The sequence below is a fragment of the Elaeis guineensis genome, chromosome 3 (genome assembly GCF_000442705.2).
Source record: "Elaeis guineensis isolate ETL-2024a chromosome 3, EG11, whole genome shotgun sequence".
NCBI classification, from domain to species: Eukaryota; Viridiplantae; Streptophyta; class Magnoliopsida; order Arecales; family Arecaceae; genus Elaeis; species Elaeis guineensis.
The window spans coordinates 63485489-63509000 of NC_025995.2; positions in this window are offsets into that span (position 1 = coordinate 63485489).

Genomic DNA, 23512 nt, shown 5'->3' on the forward strand with positions numbered 1-23512 from the left:
TCTAAACATATAGCTTCATTAGGAATGGAGAAGAACCTTGTATTTATAAGTGGGCAAATGGTTTTGTAGTTGTATTTCTTATTCTGTATGTGGATGATATTTTTTTAATCGAAAATAACATCCCTACATTACAGGGATTAAAGGTTTGACTGTCGTCTCAGTTTTTCATGAAGAATTTGGGAGAAGCATCCTACATCCTAAGAATGAAGATCTATAAAGATAGATCGAAGAAGTTGCTTGGATTATCCCAATCTACATACATCGATACCATGCTGAAGTAGTTCAGCATGAAGAATTTTAAAAAAGGCTATCTTCCAATAGGCCATGAAAATTTTCTTTCAAAGAGGCATTGTCCGATAACCCCTCAAGAAAGAGAGTATATGAGTAGGATTCCATATACTTCAGTGCTAGGATCCATTATGTACGTCATGACATATACGAGATTGGATGTTGCCTGCTCATTACGGATAGTGAGCAGGTATCAGTCTGATCCGAGAGAGAACCACTACAAGGTTGTGAAAACTATCCTTAAGTATTTTAAAAAATATTAAGGATCAGTGGCTCGTCTATGGAGAATCTAACTTGAAACTTATGGGATTTACAGACTCCAGCTTTCAGCCAGACCATGATGATAGCAAGAGCATGTCAGGATTTGTATATATCCTAAATGATGGAGCAGTCTGCTAAAAAAGTTTTAAGTAGTACACTCTAGCTGACTCAGTTGTGAGGTGAAGTGTATCGTGGCATCTGATGCTACAAAGAAAGCTATATGGTTGCGAAAGTTTATTGGCGAGCTTGGAGTGGCACCCTCTATCGATGATCCAATCCCACTATACTGTGATAGTACTGGCACCATTGCTTAAGTGAAGGAACCAAAGTCCCATCAGTGCACCAAGCACATACTGTGCCACTACCACCTGATCTGGGAGATCGTGGATCGAGGTGACGTTGAGCTTCCAAAAATCAACAAAAAGGAGAACTTGGCCAACCTATTCACTAAAGCCCTTAGTGTCAAAGAGTTCAATGATCATAAATTGAAGATGGGTGTACGATACTGTATTGATTGACTTTAGTCCAAGTAGGAGTTATTGAGAATTATATCCCAAAGCCAATCGTTAGTCTATTGACGGTTGCGCTCATTTTGTAATTGTATATGAATTATTCAATCATAAAAGTTATTTGACTTTTTTATCATGAAGTTGTGTACATCTTTTTTAATGAACTCCTGTGTTGTGATGAAGTCCTTAGGACTATTTTAAATTGATAAAGAAAAATTTATCATTGAGTCCTTAAACTTGTTCGCGACCAAACGATACGCTATTACCAGGATGATAGCTATGTCAAATATGGGTCCTTGTGTGCCATATAGGTTGGTTGTCCTCTTAAATAAGGAGTGTAGAGATACTGATATGGCATATAGGTAAGATATAGAAATACATCTCGCTGAATATGGCCAACTGTGGAGCTCTTTACTGTCAAGAGTAGCTCACGAAGGGTATAGGTATAAGTGTCTATCCGATCTGAGATTACCATGGTGACTTACAAGCAACTCACTGTGCTTTGATGCTGGACTATCTGAATTTTTAATTCAATGATGGAAGATTTCTGAAAATAGTCAAGTACTTATTAAGTCGGTATGTGAGTCAAGATGGGATTGATCCCTCCAGATTATAGGAGTTAATACATCATTATATTTTAATTTAATAAAATCTTGATCAAAGTAATCCATGTGATGGATTCAAAAGATTGGAATATAATATGGTTGACTATTTTAGAGTTGACAGTTAAACCTTAGGTCTCCTTGAGCATTAGGATCAAAGAAATGAATTATATGGTAACCATATGCTAATAGGTTCTTGAATATTACTTTATAATCATTCAGCCTATCCAAACATTGGATCTCATTGCTAGATGGTTATATTGATTAGTTTAAAAATTTATTTTTATACTACTGACTTAGGTTTGAACCTATGGGGTCACACTCAAAAGAAGTTTCTATTTGATTAAGTGGCTGATTGACAATTGAGAAACATTCAAAGGTGTAATCGTCAATATGATTGATAGTTAATCTAATGCAAAAGCTATATTGAATTAATTCACTAAAGATTAGTGAATTAAAGGAGGATTGATAAGTAATTAGATAGCTAATTAAGCTCAATTTAATTGAGCAATATAATTTGGTTCAAGTCTAATTGAATCATATTCAATTTGGTTTGATTAGATTAGATTATGAGATGATCTAATTGCTAAGGGTGATTAATTTTTGATTTGATCAGAAATTGGGCTCGATTAAATTCTGATTTGGTTAGAATTTAATCTAGTTGGTTTGGTACCTAATTGGATTGGGTCTGAGTTGTTTGATTAGGGTCTAATCTAATTTGATTAGGATGGAGACCTAAGAGACCAAACCAAGTTGGACTCCTCCCTAGCCGACCACCCTTGGGCATGCCCTACTCATCTCAATGCTAATATCAGATTTGCATGAGAAACTCCACACCAAAAGGTGTTTTGTTGCCCCACCTCAATGCCCAAAAGGATGAGATAAAATCTAGTTTAAATTGATTTCAAATTGGATTTGAATTTAACTTCAAATCTGACTCTTATCTGAGTTCGAATTTGATTCGAACTTGATCCTTATCTCTCCATCCACACCATCTATAGAAGGACCTAATTTTTGTACGACAAAAATTAGATCATATAGAAAGGAATTCCATCATGAGTTAGGGTATCTCAAGGGGTGTGAGGTCTTGTGGTGGGTGGCCATCCTAGGTGTGTGAGATTAGAAGATATCTTCCTCTTCTTGGGTGAGTGAAAACCTAGATCTGATTTCAGGATTTTGGGAAGAGAGAAAAGAGAGAAGAGAGTTCTCATCTTTGTCTTCTTCCATCACCACATCCTCCTCTATATTCCATCTTCAGATCTGAAAGAGTCTGGGAGATCCGAAGAGGAGTAGATCAACCATCGAGAAGGTCTTCGCACAAGTTAGCACTTTCAGGGAGATCGATCAGTGCAGCACTTCGAGTAGACCAACCATAGAGGTCGGACATCCTGTGTGGTTGCGAGCAACTAGCGATACCTCAAGTCCTCATGATTCAGATGCGCTGATCTACTACCCATACTAAGGTATTGAATTCTGTACTCGATATTAATATAGATATGATCTATATAGTAGATGTGATCTACGGATGCATGTTTGATATGATCATGCATGTATGCAATTTTTATTTTCAAATCTTGTGCATGATATATATCATGTTATAGATCCTAGGGTAGGTTTTAGATTTGATCTAGAAGCATGTTTATTAGATTAAAGTATTTAATGTAATCTATTCCGCATAAAATTTTTAAAATTGCATGCTTGAAGCCTTACCAATATTCTTGCAGTCATTCCGTACATTATAGATGCCGCTATCGAGGCATATGAAATTCTACTCATACGCTCTCTTTTTTGAGGGATTATTGGACAATCGTTCTTATAAAAAAAATTCCATGGCCTATCAGAAAATAATCTTTTTTTGAAATTCTTCATGCTGAACCATTTCAGCACGATATCTATATACGTGGATTAGGATAATCCAAGCAATCTCTTAGATCTATCTCTATAGATCTTCATCTTCAGGATGTAGAATGCTTCTCCTAAATCTTTCATGGAGAACTGAGACGATAGCTAAACATTTATTCCCTATAATGCAGGGATGTCATTTTCGATTAAAAGAATATCATCCATATACAAAACAAGAAATACAACTATAGAACCATTTGCCCATTTGTATATGCAAGGTTCTTCTCCGTTCCTAATGAAGCCATACATTTTGATCTCCTTATCAAAGTGCATGTTCCAACTCTAAGATGCTTGCTTCAATCCATAAATAGATCTTTAAAACCTGCACACCTTTGATTCATCTGTAGATGTGAATCCTTCAGATTGAATCATATACATGTCTTCTTCTAGCTCTCTATTTAGAAAAATGATTTTGACATTCATTTATCAGATTTTATAATCTAGATGTGCCGCTATCACAAGCATGATCCAAATGGATTTGAGCATTGCCATAAGAGAAAATATCTCGTCATAGTCAATACCATAACGTTGACGATATCCTTTGATAACCAAATAGATTTTATAGATCTTCATCTTCTCATCTGTGTCTCTTTTTCTTTTGAAAAATTTACTTACACCCTATGAATTTTATCCCTTCAGGTGGATCAACTAATGTCTATACATCATTGATTTTCATAGACCATTTCAGACTTCTTGGCTTCAAGCCACTTATCAGATTCAGACCTCTGCATGGCATCTATGTAGGTGATCGGATCCTATTGTTCTCATCGAGTTCAATAGGATCACTATTTCGGACCAAGAACTATAGTATCTGTCCAGCTGATGTAGTACTCTATCGAATTTACTCAATGGTGCCTCTACAATGGGTTTGAGATTTGATTTCATCAAATTTAATTCTGTAGGTTGACTTAATTGTGTCGATTCTTCTATCTATAGAACTTCATCAAGTTCAACCTTAGTGGCATTGGTTCCTTTCCCAAAGAACTTCTTTCCTAAAAAGACTACCCAAAGACTGACAAACACCTTTTGTTCAATGCAAGGTAGAAGTAATATCTCTTAGTTTCTTTTAGATATCCAATTAAAAAATATTTGTTAGACCTAGGTCCGAGCTTGTCTGTTTTTAAATGTTTGACATAAGTCGGACACCCCCAAACCCTAAGATGTGAGAGTATTGGCTTACATCCAATCCATATCTCATATAGTGTTTTAATTACAAACTTACTCGAAACCCTATTTAGTATGTAACAAGCCGACTTAAGTGTGTATCCTCAAAAGAAGATCGATAGATTTGCAAAACCCATCATGGACTGAACCATGTCTAACAGGATTCGATTCTTCCTTTCTAACATCCCATTATGTTATGGTATCTCAGGAGGGGTCCATTGAAAGAGAATCTCATTCTCTTCTAGATATGTCAAAAATTTATTGATGAGGTATTCACCTCCTCGATCAGATCGAAGAGTTTTAATACTCTTTTCAGTTTGTTTTTTAACCTCATTGCAGAATCGTTTGAACATTTCAAATGATTTAGACTTATGCTTCATAAGGTAGATATATCCATACCTAGATAGGTCATCAGTGAACGTAATGAAGTAGTAATACCCTCTTCTGATACTTGTATTCATGGATCCACATACATTTGTATGTATTATACTTAAAACTTTATAGGCTCGTTCATCTTTTTCAGTAAAAAGTGACTTAATCATTTTTTCAAGAAGACAAGATTCATAGGTTGACAATGATTCATAAACATTGACTTCAAGGATTCTCTCTTGAGTCAGTCTGTTTATTCTGTTCTTGTTAATATAACCTAGCCTATAATGCCAAAGGTAGGCATTCGTGATATTATCTATTTTAGGATATTTATTCAACATGTACATTACACTAACAAGCTGTGATAAAATGTAAATGCCATTACTCAATTATCCATTCATCTCAGTAATACCATTCAAAATGATATCATAAGAATCTTTCTTTATTAAAATTTTATAATGGTTCTTGGCCAGAAGACCTACAGAAACTACATTCAATAAAAAATTAGGATAAAAGTAAAAATAAGCTTGATAATTTCTAAAGCTAGAATTGAAACTGATCTTCCATCTTCAATGTTCAGAAATCTCTCACCGTCTTCAAATCTTCTACTGACTTGAAGTTCCTGCAATGAATTACAAATATTAATAGGACTATCAGTATTTAATATCTAGATCGTAGTATAAAAATAGAGAAGTTGCAAGGTGTTATCAAATAATTACTTTGATCAGCAACCGCTTGCTTCTTCTTCTTATTTGATCGGTACGGGTCAAGGGAAGCAATGTAAAGAGGACAATTCCTCTTTCAGTGATCTTATTTCTTACAGTAGAAGTATTCTGCTTGACTCTGATTAGACTTGAACTTCTTGATCTGAGTGGGCTTAGACACCCCAGCACTGTGTATCTTCTTATGTTTCTTTTTTTCTTTCTTGAAGAGACGATGCCCTATCGAAGATCCTCCCACTACATTCATCATCTCCTCATGGAGCTAGTGTTCCTTCTTAAAAGTTTGCAACAACCTTAGTAAATCATAGTAGTTAATTGTAGGCTTTGTCGTTCTATAATGACTGAGAAAAGGGAGATAGGACTTGGACAGGGAGTTCAGAATCGAATCTTTTCCCAACTGCTCATATAGAAAAAAATCGATCTTGCTCAAGCACTCAATTTGTTTGATCATGTATAATACATGATCGATGGCTGATGCCCGTTCCCTCATTCGAGCGTTGAAAATGGCACTACTAGTCTTGTGCCTCTCAACATCATCGAAAGTGTCGAAGAATTCATTCAATACTTGTAACATCTCCTCTAGCTGAGCATCCTTGAACTTGTGGCTGAACTCATCATTCATTGTCGCCTACTTAATATAATGTACTATGGTACGATCATTGAGCCACTTTTGATAAGTATCTCGAACCACACTATGAGCACTCAGAGTGGGCTCTTTAGGTGTTGGATCTGTCAGAACTACAAGATTCGCTAGTGCTCTAGGATGATTTTAAGTTTTTGATACCAATTATCGAAATTGGATCTCATCAGTTTATCGCTATCTAATAGTGATCGGAGCGACAATGTGGTAGTCATAACTGCATAAAAGAAAAAACCAAAAGTCTAATTAGTATATGAATTATTAAAATCTAAAGACATGGACTTTAGTCTAAAAATTCTATCACTAATTTATATGAATTGATAGCTTCTACCTCCAATTTGAGAAATTATCTTAATTCTTTAGCAGGTACTAGAATCCATACAAACTGCACACAGGCCCGAGTTTGCTCAGCCAACCTATGTGCACCTATGGATAGGTTCTTAATCAATTATTTTTTTAAATAATTTTTAGTAATTAGTTTTGCCCCAGGCATCTTTTCAACAGGCGTTTGCACCTCTACTAAAAACCTAATTAGGTCCAATCATTAACATGACCATACTCAATGCATCTAACTAATGAATGATTAGGTCCGATTTTGTTCGATCAACCTGACCACCCATCAAAGAGACACAAACTGAGTTATCATATTATGAATGATAATTCCACTAGCAGTTAAGCACCAGACATTTGTACCTCCAATGATTATCAGAGTAATGGATCCATTATCACCCAATCTAATAGGAGGCTATGATCTAGTTATCTCCATAACTATTTTATTTTAAAGACTTAATAATTTAGTGGATTTAGTTAAATATTTTTAGAGAGAAAAAAAGATTAACCGATAGTCAATAATCCTCTCACTGACTTCACCAAGTCAGATCAAAATGGATTACAGACAGGCCGATCCAGAGACACCTAAATCAATTATACTGATTAACCTAGATAGCATGGATTAGCTCGAATTAATGAGCAACCTAATCAAAAGCTGATTGACCACATTGGTCAAGTAAGTGAGATCGATGGGAGGGTCTGCCAAACCTAATCACTGGTGATGAACAATAACCTATATTATTCACCTACTTCAATTGGATCTGCTCAACAGAAAACTGAGCTGATCCATCAGGATTTTGAGTCGACTCAGTCTAAAATTGAGATGGATCAACACACATGTCATCAACTTTTGTAAAATTTCAGATCTGAACAATTTTGCATAAATATCAATAAAATCAATCATAACTAATTTTTAGATCTCATCTAAACTTATTTGTGATTCCAAATTTTATTTTTTATGATTAAAATAATTTTAGTCATGATAATTAAATGTTACTATTTTTCATATAATTTAAATTTATATCACATACAACAGATCCTAGAATTTTTGGATCTAAGATTTTAACAAAAAGTAAATTTTCTTCCTTTCATGATTCTTCTTCATGAGATATAATGACACAACACCCTTACATGTGATAAGAGCACCCCATCGAATGGGAAGAAAGGGCCTTTAAACTCTATTTACTCCTATGACTGGATGGTCTGGTGATCAACCCAGTTAGAATATTTGGCTACTAGGATATCTAATCTAATCATATCACATATGAGACTGATAAATATCATATCTAAATATAAAAACCATTTAGATCTAATCTAAATAGTAGGAAATTAGATCTGAATACATATATATTCATAATATATAGAACCTATGCTCTGATATCAATTGAAGGAAACACAGGCAGTTTCATGCATGCATTTTTTAAAATTTTCAACGGAAGAGACTAGATTAAACATTTTAATCTCTATGGATGCATAAGATCAGATCTAAAAACTACTTACAAAGGATCATATGATATGAATGACATGTATAATCTAAGTTCTAAGATACGATCAATCATATCAATCAGGTAGTAGATCAAATCTACTACAAACTAGATCATCACAGGTAGATCGTATCTACAGAGATCAGATCTCTTACCAAAGCATGGGTAGCTGATCATCGCTACTGATAATTGTAGCAAAGAGGTCCTTCTGATCGCTTGCAGCTGCACAAAGCACTCGGCCCCTATAGGACGTCCACTCAAAGTTCTGGTGCTGATCGATCTCTCCGAGAGTGCTAGCTCGCGTGAAGATCCTTTTGCTGGCTGATCTAGATCCTTCTTCGAATCACTTGGACACTTCCAAGGAGAATGTCTAGAGGTCATGAGGTGGAAGGAAGAAAAGCAAAGAAAAGACACTCTTCTCTCAATTTTTCTCTCTTTCCAAAACCCTAGAGTCGGAACCCTAGGAAACCCACAATGCTCACTCCCAAGAGGAACAAGTTTCCTCTATTTTTCATGCATAGAAGACCCACTCTTCTCTCATTTTCATGACCCCACTCTAAGACTTCTCTCACAGCGATTCCCCTCCTCTTTTTGTCACACAAAAATAAGAGGATTTAAGGTGGGCGATGAGAGTGGATAGGATGAGATAAGGATTAGGTAGTTTAGTTTAAATTCAAACTCCATTTGAATTCAAAACTTAACCAACTTATCTTTATCCATAGTGGATGACAAAGAAAGCTTAGGCATGTGAATTCTCCATGCAAATTTTGAATTTGCATGGAGAGCAAAAGGGTGTGGGATGAGGTGGCGCAAGGGGTTTGAAATTCAAACTCATTTGAATTTGCACTCGATCCAATTAGGTTCTCATCCTAATCAAATTAGGTTAGACCTAATTAGATATCTGAATCTAATCTAATTAGGTACTGAACCAACTCAATTAAATCTTAATCCAATCAAAAATTAATTAATCCCAAGTCCTGATCCAATTAGGAGTCAAACACCCTTAATGATTAGGTCATCTTATAACCTAATCGGATCAGACCTAATTGAATCTAATTCAATTAGACTTGATCTAAATTTTATCACTCAATCAAATTGAGCTAATCAGTAATCTAGTTTCAAATTAATTTTCTTATAATTCACTAACCATTAGTAAATTATTTCATTGTAACTTTTGCATAAGATTAATTATCAATCATATTGATGATTATACCTCTAAACGATTCTCAATCACTGGTCAGCCATCTGATCAAATAGAAATTTTTTTTGAGTGTGACCTCATAGATTCAAATCTAAGCTGATAGCATAGGAATAAATTTTTATACTAATCAAATTAACCATCTAATAATGGTACTCGACATTCGAATAGGCCGAATGATTGCAAAGTAACATTCAAGAACCCTTGGTATATGGTTACCGTATAATTTATCCCTTTGACCCTCAGTACTTAGGATGATTTAGAGTTAAACTATCAACTCTTAATCAATACATCTATAATGTATCTCAACCTCATAAATTCTATGACTCCTCATAAAGACTATCCTGGCTAAAATTTTACTGAATTGAAACACAATATAGCACTAACCTCTAAAACCAAGAGCGGTCAATCCCATCTTAACTCACACATCGATTTCATAAGTACTTGACTGTGTCCAGAAATCTTTCATTATTGAATTAAAAATTTAGATAGTTTGGTACCAAAGCACAGTTAGTTACTTGCAAGTTACTGTGGTGATCTTAAATCGAAAGGATACTTATATCTATATCCTTCGTGAGCTACTCTTGATAGCAGAGTGCTCCACAGTTGATCACGTTCAGTATAAATATACTCCTATATTTCACCTGTATGTCATACTAGTATTTTTACACTCTTTGGTTATGAGAATAATCAATCCATATGACATACAACGACCTATACTTGATGAACATTATTGTCCTAGTTAATAATGCATCATTTGATCATGAACTAGTTCAAGAACTACATGATAAATCATCTTTTATCGATTGAAAGTAGTTTTAAGGACTTCATCACAATACAGGAGTTCAATAGAGAAGATGTATAATTTATGATGATAAAGCCAAATAATTTTTATTAATAAATAATTCATATACAATTTATAAATAACACAATCGCCAAATGATTGGCTTTAGGATATAATTTTTAATATTAACTGATTCATCTACATCAACATACAAATGATAGAGACTATTAATTAAGTGACCATGTCCAACCAATTTATTTTCAAAATAAATGATACAATGGTCCTTCTTAAAACTAATTTCATAGTCATCCTGTGGTAGGCTTGAAATAGAAATCAAATTTATATTAGTAATAGGTACACAATAACAGACGTTCTAAATAGAAACCAGACGGTAATCAAAGAGGATAGGTCCCTGCGGTCACAGCAGCAACTTTTGCTCCATTGTCTACTCGTAGGATTATCTCTCCTAGCCTCAACCTTCTATATTCCATAAGATCCTATATTGCAGTATACAAGTGTACACTAGAATTGAGTCTATTATCTAACTGGTAGTAGAAAAAATCATAAGATTAGTCTCAATCATGAGCAGGTCCGACATACCTTCTAAAGGTGTGTCCCTTGAACTTTTCAAGATCCCTATCGATATTTTCTGATCTAAGATACAATCTAGCTACTCGAAACTCAAAACATCTTTCAAATCCCTTAGCCAATCCTTACAGTTGGAACCTGACAATTGGTTGTACTCAAAGAAGTGGGTAAATCATTTGGGGGCAGGCAATTTTTCTATAGAGAGAAGAAGTTTTTAGTTAGACTTTTGTAATTGATTTTAATTTATTTTAAAAATTTTATTTTAAAAATAAACTACCTATCACTATTTTTTGAATCTCTACACTCCTCGAATGGAAAACAAGAACCCCTTCGTGAGTTAGGATTCCTAGCAGGTACTATGGTCCCACCGATTGGCATGCTACCTCACCTAACAATTATTGAGAAATATGTTAATCAATAGGTGGATAACTCTTGTCCGATACTTCTTAAGTAAATTATAATGGATCTGATCTCTAGATCTTGAAACCTCATCTGACAGTTATTGATCTCAATTCCTAGTTAAGTCAGATCCAACATTGAGCACGATTGTAGCCATCATTGGGATCCTCACCTGACAATTATTGAGCGAACTCCATCTCCACGCTGTAGCATCTCATGCCAATAGAGTAGTTGCTTCTCCCCTGATGTAACTGAACCACTATATTCAGTCGAGAACAGTCAACATCGGAGGGAGCACAGTACTCTATAATGGTGGAACACCCCTCGACTTAATATTATTGAGGAGATTTTATTTTAGGTCTTTTTAATCCTAATTAGTCATAACCATTATGACTAACCATAAGGACGTGGCTTAGCTCAAATCACAAGGCAACCCCATCAAGATTAATTAACCAAATTGGCCAAAAAAGCATATAGTTGGTGGGGGTCACCCTGTTGCTTTTTTTAAACACTAATAAATTAACAGATCAACGAATAAAATCAATAAAATAACTCTCTTTTTAGATCAAATCAAATCACTTTCCTTAGACACCAATAGATCAATCAATTTTGAATAGATTAGCTTGTGTAACTCAAGCTCGAACCACTGAGCCAAATTAGATCTTTGAGTTAATCGATCCAATATGAGGCTGTTAATTGATGTGACTAATCTACAACTATTGGGTTGATCTCAAGCACTCTTGACCTAATCCTAATCAACTCTTGATTGAGTTGGGTCAACCACTCATCTCGATTGAGTCCTATCACTTATTAGTCGATTACTCAAAAGCAATCAAATTACTAGATCTAGTTGAACTATGCAAGCCCAAATCCTCATGTTTTATGCTTAAAATTAAGATCTTAAATTCTCAATTTCAGATCCTTAATACTCAATTTCAGATCTTTAACTCATAATTTTAGATCTTTAATTAAGTGCATTATGAACATGAAGTAGTTTAGATGTCAAAACTACTTTCATATCTAAATATTTAATCATGTATCTCATACATAATCTCATAAATTTCAAATTTATGATTAGATCCTATATAATTTTGGATCTAAAATTTTGATTTAAAAAAAGGGTCTCATCTTATATTATCCTAGGATAACCATTCAGTATAATTTTCATTATCCCAAGACAACCTTATATCAGGATAATTTTGATTAACCCAATCAATTTAGATCTAATCTAAAATAGGTTTAATCAATTATACATCTCATGTATTATTTAGATCTAATTACATGCATCTCACGTATTTTAGATCTAACAAACTACATCTACACATATCACTTATGCATATTATTTATACATCTCATGTATAAACAAGATCTAATCATGTACATCTCATGTAATATAGATCTAAACATGATCATATCATAACATAAGCAACAGATTTTAATCTTATGCATCATAAAAATCAGATCTAAAAATTTTGATTAACACATTATCAAATAACGTTCAGTGATCATTCTAGGACAACAACTTATCTGAACGATCTTGAACTTTAACCAAAAATTTTCAGATCTATTAAATCTGATTTTTAGATCTTAATCTAATGCATATGAAATAACCTAGCTCTGATACCACTTGAAGCAATTCTAGAAAATCTCATATCCTAGTTGTGCATGTAGAAATTTAAAAACTAGTAGTGAAAAAATTTCATCCCTAGATTAAAATTTTTTTAATCAATCATTCACGCAATAGATCTAATCTATTGATGTCTTAGGATCTATCACATACAAGATCAAGATGTTGAAAATAAAAAATCAGATTTAGATCAGATAAATACCCTTTTCGTAGAGTGAGATTTCTATAGAGCCACATACGCATCCGATCTCTACGGATATCCACATGACATCTTCGATCCAATCTGAAGCCTTTGTCTTCCCCAGGGTGCTAGTAGTTTCCTTATAAAAGATACCTTTTTGATGGCTGATTGAAGACCCTCTTCAACTCTCTAAGGCCCTCTCAGAGAACAAGGAGAAGAGGAAGAGAAAGAATAGGCGGAAGAAAACCTAGAAGAGGAGAGAATCCTTCTCTCTTCCCTTTCTTGAAACCCAATGCCCAAGGGGACTCACGCCCAAAAGCCCATGCCCCACCTCTCTTTTTTCTGTGTTAAAACAGATTTCTATTCTTTCTTACATGTCCATAATCTCCTCTTGAAATAGGCATCCAAGTAGTTGGTTAAGACTAGGTTTGAATGTCCAAAACTCAACAAACTAGGATTCCTACTTTGATTCAAAAACCAACCTGATTTAAATTCAAATCAAACCAGATTAAATCCTCATCAAAGGAGGGAAAATAGGGACGCATGAAAGGGTGTGGCGTGGCTCTTTGGATGCACAAAATTCAAGGGAGGCGTTCCCCTTTTCAGCATGAATATTGTTGGCACATGGAATGAGAATCCCAATCCAACTAGGATTCCCTTTTGGTGCTGTATTAAATATGTTTTAAATATGTTTTAATCCTAACCAATTTAGGATTAGGTAGCACCCAAATCAATCAAATTTTTAGTCTAATTAGAAACTCAAATTAAATCTGAATTAAATCCTAATCTGATTAGAAAATTAATTCAATTAAGTTCTAGTCAAACTAGGAATTGATCTCCTTATGTAATTGGGTTATTTCATAATTCAATTAGGCTTGATCTAATCAAATTCAAATGAAATCAAATTGAATCTAATTCAATTAGATCTAATTTATATCCTATAACTGAATCAAATTGAGTCAGACAACAATCCAATCGCCAATTGATCCTCTTACAATTCACCGATACTTAGCAAATTAGTTAATTACAACTTTTGCAATATCAATCATATTGATAATTAATTTCTATTATGATTTATAGTAATAATTCAACCATCTAATCAGATAAAGATCTCTTTTGTGTATGACCCCATAGGTTCTATTCTGTTTGGTAGTGAGATATACTATGATCTAGTGGCAATTCATCACAATATCATCAAAACTCCTTTCAATGGGTTAGAACACTTCTAACTCTATCGATCAAAGATCATCAATCATTAAGATGATACTCATCAAGTCTCACAATCCACCAATAATATGTAGCAGTATGTAGTGGCAATCTAGCAGCATGAAATATTGAACCTCTAGGTGTAGTTACCATGTAGTTCAGTTCCTTGGTCATGAGTCCCAACAAGACGTAGGTCAAGGATAACTCGTTAAACCTGTTCATCCGTCATATGTCAGATCAATCAACTTGAGTCCATATGAAATCTTATGAAAACTTCTTTCCATCATTCATCTACCATGGTCATGAATTTTAGGACTCAGTCTTGTAAATTGCATAGGATCTCTCCCTGTATATCAGGATTGATAAATTCCATCTTGGTGCACACCCTATTCCTACAATAGACCTACTGTAGCCAACATACATCGTAAAATTTTGAATGACTAGGTAACCAAGTGATTGTGCAGTCAAACTATAGTAATCCCACTATAAACGTCGAGGCACCATAGGTCAAAGAACTATCTACACAACTGCAACTATGAGTAAGTCACCGACAAATAAATAGCCATCCTAATGACTTCTTGTATTGGTCACACTTAGTACCCTTAATATCTATCAAGCACCTACACTCTCACTCTGATATCTCTACACTGTAGACTCGAGATCCATCTATCTAAGAAGAAAAATAATCTATGCATCGATCTATCCAGATCAGTCACCGTCTCTATGATGATCCATCGATCGAGAGTATTTAGAAATTAACCACTAATGACATGTACCTCAAATTTTCAACTCTTAAAAATATGTATCATCATTTGTTAATTCTTCGGATGATTCATAGATACAATTTAAATACAATATGAATAAAAAATAATCCAAATTTTATTTATTTTAAAATTTTAATTATAAAAATTATGCACTTAAAATGTATACATGTGTCAACCATCTGACTTCTAGGACATACATCTAGCATAGTAATGAGATATCCATCCTTGAGTTGGGTATCCAATATCTCCTTAAGGCAATGATCTTAGGATAAAATTTTAAGGACAAAAATTTTCTTTAGTCCAACAGAAAAGTTGATATATCATTATATTATTAATATATTATTTTGATATATTATATTATATTAATATTATATAATATATTTATGATATATTGTATTAATTATAATATATTATTAATCATATTATCATTATATTATTATTCAATCATAATTTTAAATTATAGCATAAATATATTATTGTGCATTATAATTATATAATTGCCTTATTTTTCTAATCAAAATAAATATTAGTAATATAAAATAATATATTATTAGTATAAATAACAATATTGATTCTATAATAATATATAATTAATATATCTTTAGAGGATAAATATTTATAGGACTAATAAATATACTTTTTATGGAATACATTAATAAATATATTAATATTTCACTATAATATGTTTGATATAACTGATAAATTTATTTTTATGAAAAATATTAGGGGTTCTTTTGATATTTTATAGTCCGTGATCTTGGGTTCCTATAGAATATCAAACATGTTACTAGTAGATATCCAAGAATCTTTAATCATTGAAATATAGCATACCAAACATAGTGATCTTAAATTATTGGAGATTAGGTTATCCTAGGATAAGAATCATTAGTAATCTATTATCATCTTGATGATCCAATTTGGGTCACCAAATGTCCTCTTAAATTATTCTCAATATGCTTTTCAAATAGCAGATTTCTCTTTGATTATCAAATTTTGCCTCCTTATTGTGATTTGTTATTGTTGCAGCATTATATTGTTTCATATTCTTCATAGAAATTTGAAGAGATCTTACTGTCCCTGACTCTATCATATCAAAGCCCCTTTATCATTTACAATCTTATCCTAATCTTAACAACATTGGCCTACACCAACTTACAAAGAATTGCCAACATGCACTGAAGTGTTGCTCAACTTTTGTTGCTAAGTATGACAAATTTTGATAGGAGATGGTTGCTGATTTACCACCTATGTTCAATATGTTCACCAATAAACTTGATTCGAGGCCCTTATTTCAGCAATTAATTTTGAATAATGTCTATAAAGTATATTCCCAACTTTTTCAATTGTTGAAACACTAAGTGATTATCCAATGCAATCTCATCCCCTTTCATCTCCTAACTGATCATCCAGAATTATTAACAAGAGAGCCAAATTAAATGTACTAAATGGTTCCTTAGGACCTATTTGGATGTTTGGGTCCAAATCCTATTGATTTCATGACAACCACCAAAACCATTAAATTGTAGACTGAGCCAAGCCCACATTAGTAAGTATCCAGGATTACCTTTTAAGTGGGCTGACCAAGATCATTTTTTCTCCCAATGGAATTCAAGCCAGCCAACTCAAAAACTAGTTCTATATACTTTTAAGCATAGGATAGCTCATTTTATAATCCAATACTTTTGGTGGTTATGCTAGCCCAACACACAAATATCATGGGATTTTGGACCCAACCATTCAAATATACACTTAGTCTATTTTTTTCAACTATTTTAAGTTGCCTATCATATTATTTGTAAGGGTTTTAAATATTCTTAGTACCAAACTTGGTATTGACTAGTCCAAAATGCATAATATTAAAAATTATCATCCAGATACTCTTTTTTTAAAGTGTTTGCTGACTATTTTCCTTCTTGTTGCACCAATAGTTCCAAGAATTTTTAGCTTCAACTTCAATAATTTGGTTTCTTTCAAATTTTTGTGAAACCTAGTATTGTTGTTGGGAATAGATCTGACTAAGCCATCAAGATGGCTAGTATGTTGGAGGGCTCGATGAGGTGCTACATGGACCAAGGGAGTTGGCTGGAAATCTTCATGTGCCTTCTTGGCTGGTGGATGATAATTGCCGAGTAGATATGATCATAGCTGGGTTGATCATATCTGATCAGTGGCAAAGGCAAGGAGATTGGAGTAAGATCTTCAATCCAATACCCGACTTAGTCTTAAAAAATCACAGACAAATAATGAACTTGCCAGTGTTCGATGGGGGATCCTTTGATGTCTAAATCAAATAATTCTTAGAGAAAGAATAGAAGTACTATGTGAGTGGTAGAGCAATGGAAACTCTAGAGAGCTGGGAATCAAGGCTAGACTTTGAGTTTCAATCTTAGAACTTAACTAAAGGGTCCCCTTGAAGTCATTTATATAGACGAGGATCAGTACCCATTACTATGAAATTTTAAGATGTATGGATAGGCCATTTTGGATAACTATTTGCTATTCAGAAGATATTGCGTGGGTGATTCTCCTGTACCCAATTTCCATGATCTCATGGCTAGGGAGACCATTTGCCATTGTGGGCCAATTGTAACTAGATGGGGGGAGATTTGGGTATCTTCACACACCCCAAGACTAGCTACATGGTGAGAGCTAATTGACCAATATGAAGGCTCTATGGCAAGCTTTAATTAGTCAGTTTTGTCACATTGACTGTAGTTGGTTTTGTGGTATATCACCTTGCATTTGATAGTTGGACTCATTGTGGGCCTTCATTTTGATAGTTGGTCAAATGCACATCACCTTACATGAATGGTATTTGGAGACCAATAATATTCATTCCAAATACTAATGGTTTATTTGTTCAAAATAATCTTTTCTTACATTCTTGCATTTTGAAGACATATATTAAGTTGGATTTGCATCATCTTGCAAGTCCCAAAGTTGTAGCTATATTACCTATATTTTGAACTTGCTCTATCCTTAGGATTGTGTGGCCAGGCTTCGAGACAACAATCATGCAAGTGTTATTATCTTTTACTTCATATGTTAAAAACCTGTACAAGCTTAGTGATTTTCCAATTTGTTATGTGAGTCATCTTTTACTTCACAAGTGCAAGCAACATAATCAGATTTGAAAGTTTTTTTTTCAAAGGAAAAAAAGCTTTTAGACTTTGACAAAATGATTTTCAAAAAGAGAACAAAGATGATTTTGAATTTTCAATAAGGAACATAAGCAATAAAATGTTTAGAGCGGACATCTAGAAATCATATGTCAATGTCTGCAACTAGATTTATAAATTAGAAAATTTTAAAGGTAGTGTATTTATGATTTTGGAGCGAAGCCTAATGATTTGGTATATTTGTTTGAGATAGTATATAGTCTTGTCAAGAGGAATTGTAGATCTCGTCCATCTAGATCTATAAGTTCCTTCACCATTCTAATTTTTTTTACCATGCATTTCATATAATATAATTTGAAATTTATTTTTAAATCTTGTTCTTAATTAGTGATGTCATCATATCTAAATGTCTAGTTTTTAAATTTGTGTTTCTTAAATAGCCATAATAGCAGTTCTTGATAGTAAACTTATGGAAAGTATTTATAAAATTTTTATGATTGAAATTAAATATTATATATGTAAAACTTGCATTGAAAAATATTTTTAAAATATTGATTAAGCATGAAATACTAAATTTAAGTATGATATTGGATTTTTGGGTACCAAAAGCAAAATATTGGTTGATTCTACATGATGGAAATGTATAAAATAGCTATCAAATCTTATTTGGAAGTTTATGGATATTGAAAGCTCTATATCCTTTATAAAGACTAAGAGAGGGCAAAATTGTAAATAACTTTTTGAAAATTTTATAAAATAATTTTTTTTCAATAAGATGCATTAATATAGTTTTTGGACTAGTTTTTTAAAAGGTAAATTACTAAGCAGATAAACATCAGCATGCCATTTATGAAAGTCCTCCTTGAAATTTACAAATTATTTTCTTTTATGATGGATAATGATACTTGTATTTGTAGAATGTTTTTTTGTATATTATAAACTTGATCCAACTACATGTGTAGAGACATAACTTGCTAGGCTATTAGCTTATTTTTCATTCTCTTATCTTTTTCTAGATATTGTGTAGTGTGTGCTTGATTTAGGCATTGTACTAGAGAGATTACAGTCTAATTGTAGTTACAATATTTGAGATTTTAATAATAACTTGATTAAAATTTGTGCATTATCTGGTAGGCCATGAAGATAGTATTAGCAAAAATTCTTGGTTCTAAATGACTCTAAATTTTTAAAATTTTATTTTTAAACTAATTTGCAGGTGTGTAGAGATGCTGTAAATTATTCTACTTGTTTATGTATTCTTGGAATTAATAAAACGCCTAGCAGAACCAAACTTCTTATGCCATTGAGTCAGTGCATGACAAATAAACTAGTATCACTATCTAGTATATATTAGGGACAACAATATAATTTAGAACAATTTACTATAACTCCAAATAGCTATATGATGATTGCAACCTCATAGCATTAAAACTAGTATTTGCATAGTTTTCTAAATGATTCACACCTATCAGCAAATGTCTGTCCCAATCTTTTTTCTAAAAGACACCGTTTTCTTGAGTCTCTTGTATCCTTACTCTAATGGTTTTATTTCTTCTAGAGCTATTTAACAATAGCTACCTTCTTCATTAACAATAAATTACAAAAACCCCTCTTGAGGTTTTCTTTTATTATGCTTACATCCAATAGTCTGAAAATCCATACTATCCAAATAAATTAACAACGTCAGTCAAACTGCTTACATAATGTGAAAAGATGAAAATATCTACCTCTCTATTCAGCAATTAGGGAGCAATAAGGGATTTTTATCAATAAAAAACACACACACACACACACACACACCTGAATGTCTGTGATCAATAAATCCTTGAAACTGTCCAAGCTCTATGGGTCCTCATCCCACAAAATTTAGCACTCGAAGATATATCCTCCAAATAAGCTCAAGGTCTTGGCCTACTTCTTATCACTGATGAGCCTTTCCTAGCCCCACTAGGTGTAGTCATCACTGGCAAGCATGAAGCTGAAGACAGCAAGACCACAAAGGACAAGTATAGCAAGGAGAGAGAGTCAAAAGAGGTGGAAGGTGCAGAAGCATGTGGTGGCAGTGGCAGCGACGCATGCAACCACAAGGATGGTTGCGACGGTGATGATGTTGTCACAATTAGAGAGGCCAATGCCACCGACAAGGATTGAGAGGGAGAAAAGGAAGGCTTGTCAAGATCCCTTTCTTATATTTACTAGTATTTATACAAGAAAATATTTTGTCTTTCACTTGGATATCCATCACAAATATCAAGGTAACCATCATCACATACCCTACGGCAACAACACCACCTGCCCCTACCCATTGGCTAGGTAGATGGTCATCTCGATAGACCTTGGCAGTGAAGGGCTAAGCAAGAATGATCTTATGAGAGACAAGATATCGAACCAACCATAGAGGGCCACCACTACACCTGGCACAACTAGTTGGTGGAGTGCTACATTGGTGACCATGCCTGCATCACTGAGCATACAAACACCATGCTAGAAGTGGCGAGCAAGCTAGGCAATGACGTCGTGATGTCTACCAACTACGACCTCCATGACATGATTATGGAGTGCATTGGGGCTATCCTAGGTTATGAAAATGAGGTTGCTTAGGCTTGTTCTTGAAACCTCGGGTCAGCCACGAGGCCTATGAATGCTAGCCATGATGGTGCCTTCCTTCAGCTCATATCTGTTGTTCCTCTCCTCATCATTGTTCAGAGCCGTAATGCCACCATAATCTAGGGAAGGCCAATCACGGTCTGAAGCAAGGCTGGGAACAAGGTGGACGGCAAGGCTAGCCATCCAAGAAGCATGGCCTTGGAGATCTGCCTCTTGTCCCAGACATTGAGCTCTCCGATTCAAGATTATTTTGGTCATTTTATAAATTTAATCTAACATGGCATTTGGGTCCATCTAAAATTAATGGTTTGTTGACTAAAGGTATATGTTCAAGTGTAGGTTAAAAATAAACATCAAGGATATAAATGCAAGATTTTCAAACTACTAGATGTAAATATAATCTACACTTAACCTCAAAAAAAATTTTATAATTTATTTAAAAGAAAAAGAAGAAAAGTGAAAGTGAAAGGGCACCATTTTGCCCCTAGTATCTGTTAACTTAGGAATAATAGATCTATGCCTATGGCAAAACATACTATGGGTGCTGACTGTATTTTTGCTGATAGTATGCCAATAGTTCTTATAACAACCTGATAGTTTTTATAATAACTGTCAGCAGGGTATTCATTGCTCAGCAGAAGTATTATGGCTTGCAGCAGGTCTCGAATTCCCTTCATTGGTAATCAAACAATTTTAACTTTTATGTTAAATTTTATTTGACCAAACAATTACTATCTATATTTATTATTTGATGGATTTTTATAATTGCAAATATTGATTGTTACAACAATTTTTATATTTTCAGTCAAGCAAGTTTAAGAAAAATCATTACTTCATAATTTAAAAATGATAAGGGAGGTTCTTCTTCACTTTATTTTTTGTAATTACAAAAAATTATTATTCTAATAATGGTCAATTTTTATATCCAAATATTTCTATTTCAACATATTTAAACAAATAATGATTATTATCTTGATTATAGTAATAAAAATGGTAAGGGAGCGTTTCATTAATTTGGGATATTAGCATTATTGAAATCTTGGTATACAAAATAAATCTATTATATATATATTAAAATGGATGTTTGCCAATGCAAAGTCTCTGTTTGACACATGGATAAATAGTTTTGCAACACGTGGGCAAGAGGTTTCGTATCTATATTTTCCCATTTCTCCTCTATTTTTTGGCCCTTAGGAAGTCCAATCACATGAGGGGCTTACAGTGGCGGGTCTCTGGGAGTCCAATCGCGTGAGGGGGCTTGGTGCGGTGCAACAAGAAAGAATAGATGATGGATGGCTGGGCTTTTGTGTTGGGTATTTCCTTTCTTTTTGCAATAGTTTTTTTTATTTCTTATTCTTTTAAAAATAAAAAGAGTGGCTGAGTAGGGAAGCTGAGACAATGGCTAGGCTTTTGTGTTGGGTATTTTCTTTATTTTTTACAATTTTTTTATTTTTTATTTTTTAAAATAAAATTAAAAAAAGAACTATGGTGATCTCTAAGTTTTCTTTAAAAAATATAAAATAAAGAACTGTGGTTATGTTTAATTTTTTTTTTTTTAAAGTAGATTTCTCCATTATGATAATGACTGCAAAATATATATATATATATATATATATGTATGTATGTATGTATGTGTGTGTGTGTGTGTGTGTGTATGTATATGTATGTATATATGTATTAAAACAAAGGCTTTTACATTGATAAAGTCTTTATTTGATTTGCGTACATGTTATCGAGAAGAGAGTGGAAAGTGAGGGGAGGAAACAAGGAGATTACAACAATAAGGAGGTGGCATGGCTGCATATATGATCTGTGGATTGAGATGGAAAAAAGAGAAGATTAAGATGAAGAGGGAGAAGAAGTCAAAGAGGAGAGGTCGACGTGGACAAGGATGAGGATAAGATAGTTATTGAAATTGAAAAACTAGCTATAGTACTGGAACTGCTGTCAAATATAGAGCTGATCGGAGTTAGGGGAGATTTGCTGCTCCAAGAGGCTGCAGATCTCGTAGAGGCCCTCCTTCTCACTACAACAAAACAGGTTATTAGTGACGAAAACTTTTCATCGCTAATATATATTAGCAATGAAATTTTGGTCTCTAATAATTTATCACAAATAATCCTGTTGTTGATAATATTTTATGATGAAAAAAAATTTTCGTCGCTAATAAATGATATTTGCGATGAATCTTTTTCATCGTTGAAAAAAATATGATGAAAAAATTTAATCTAAAAAGTATTTGCGATGAAAAAAATCATCAGTGATAAATAAAAAATTAATAGCGATAAAATTATTTACATCACTATTAATTTAAAAAGTTTTAGAGATGAAAAATTTACGTCGTAAAAAAAATTTTTGCAACAAAAATAAGTCATCGCTATTAATTTAATAAAAAATAAATAAAATTGAGTAATATTAGTGATGAAAATTTTTATCACAAATAAGGCAATTTTTGATGAAAATTTATGTCACTAATAATTATTTACGATGAAAAATTTTTCGTCACTATTAATTATATATTTATTGATAAATTAAATTATGTTAGTAAAATATTTTTGATGATGAATATTTCATCAGAAATAATTCCATAGCTAATAATTTAGTCATATATTTTTAAAAAATTTATGAATATATATTTTAAATATATATATAATATTTTTTATAAATTAAAAAAACTAAAATAAAAAATTTATATAATAAATTGATAAATAAATTTTATTATTATATTATATTAAATTAAAATTATAAAATATTTAAAATAAAAAAAA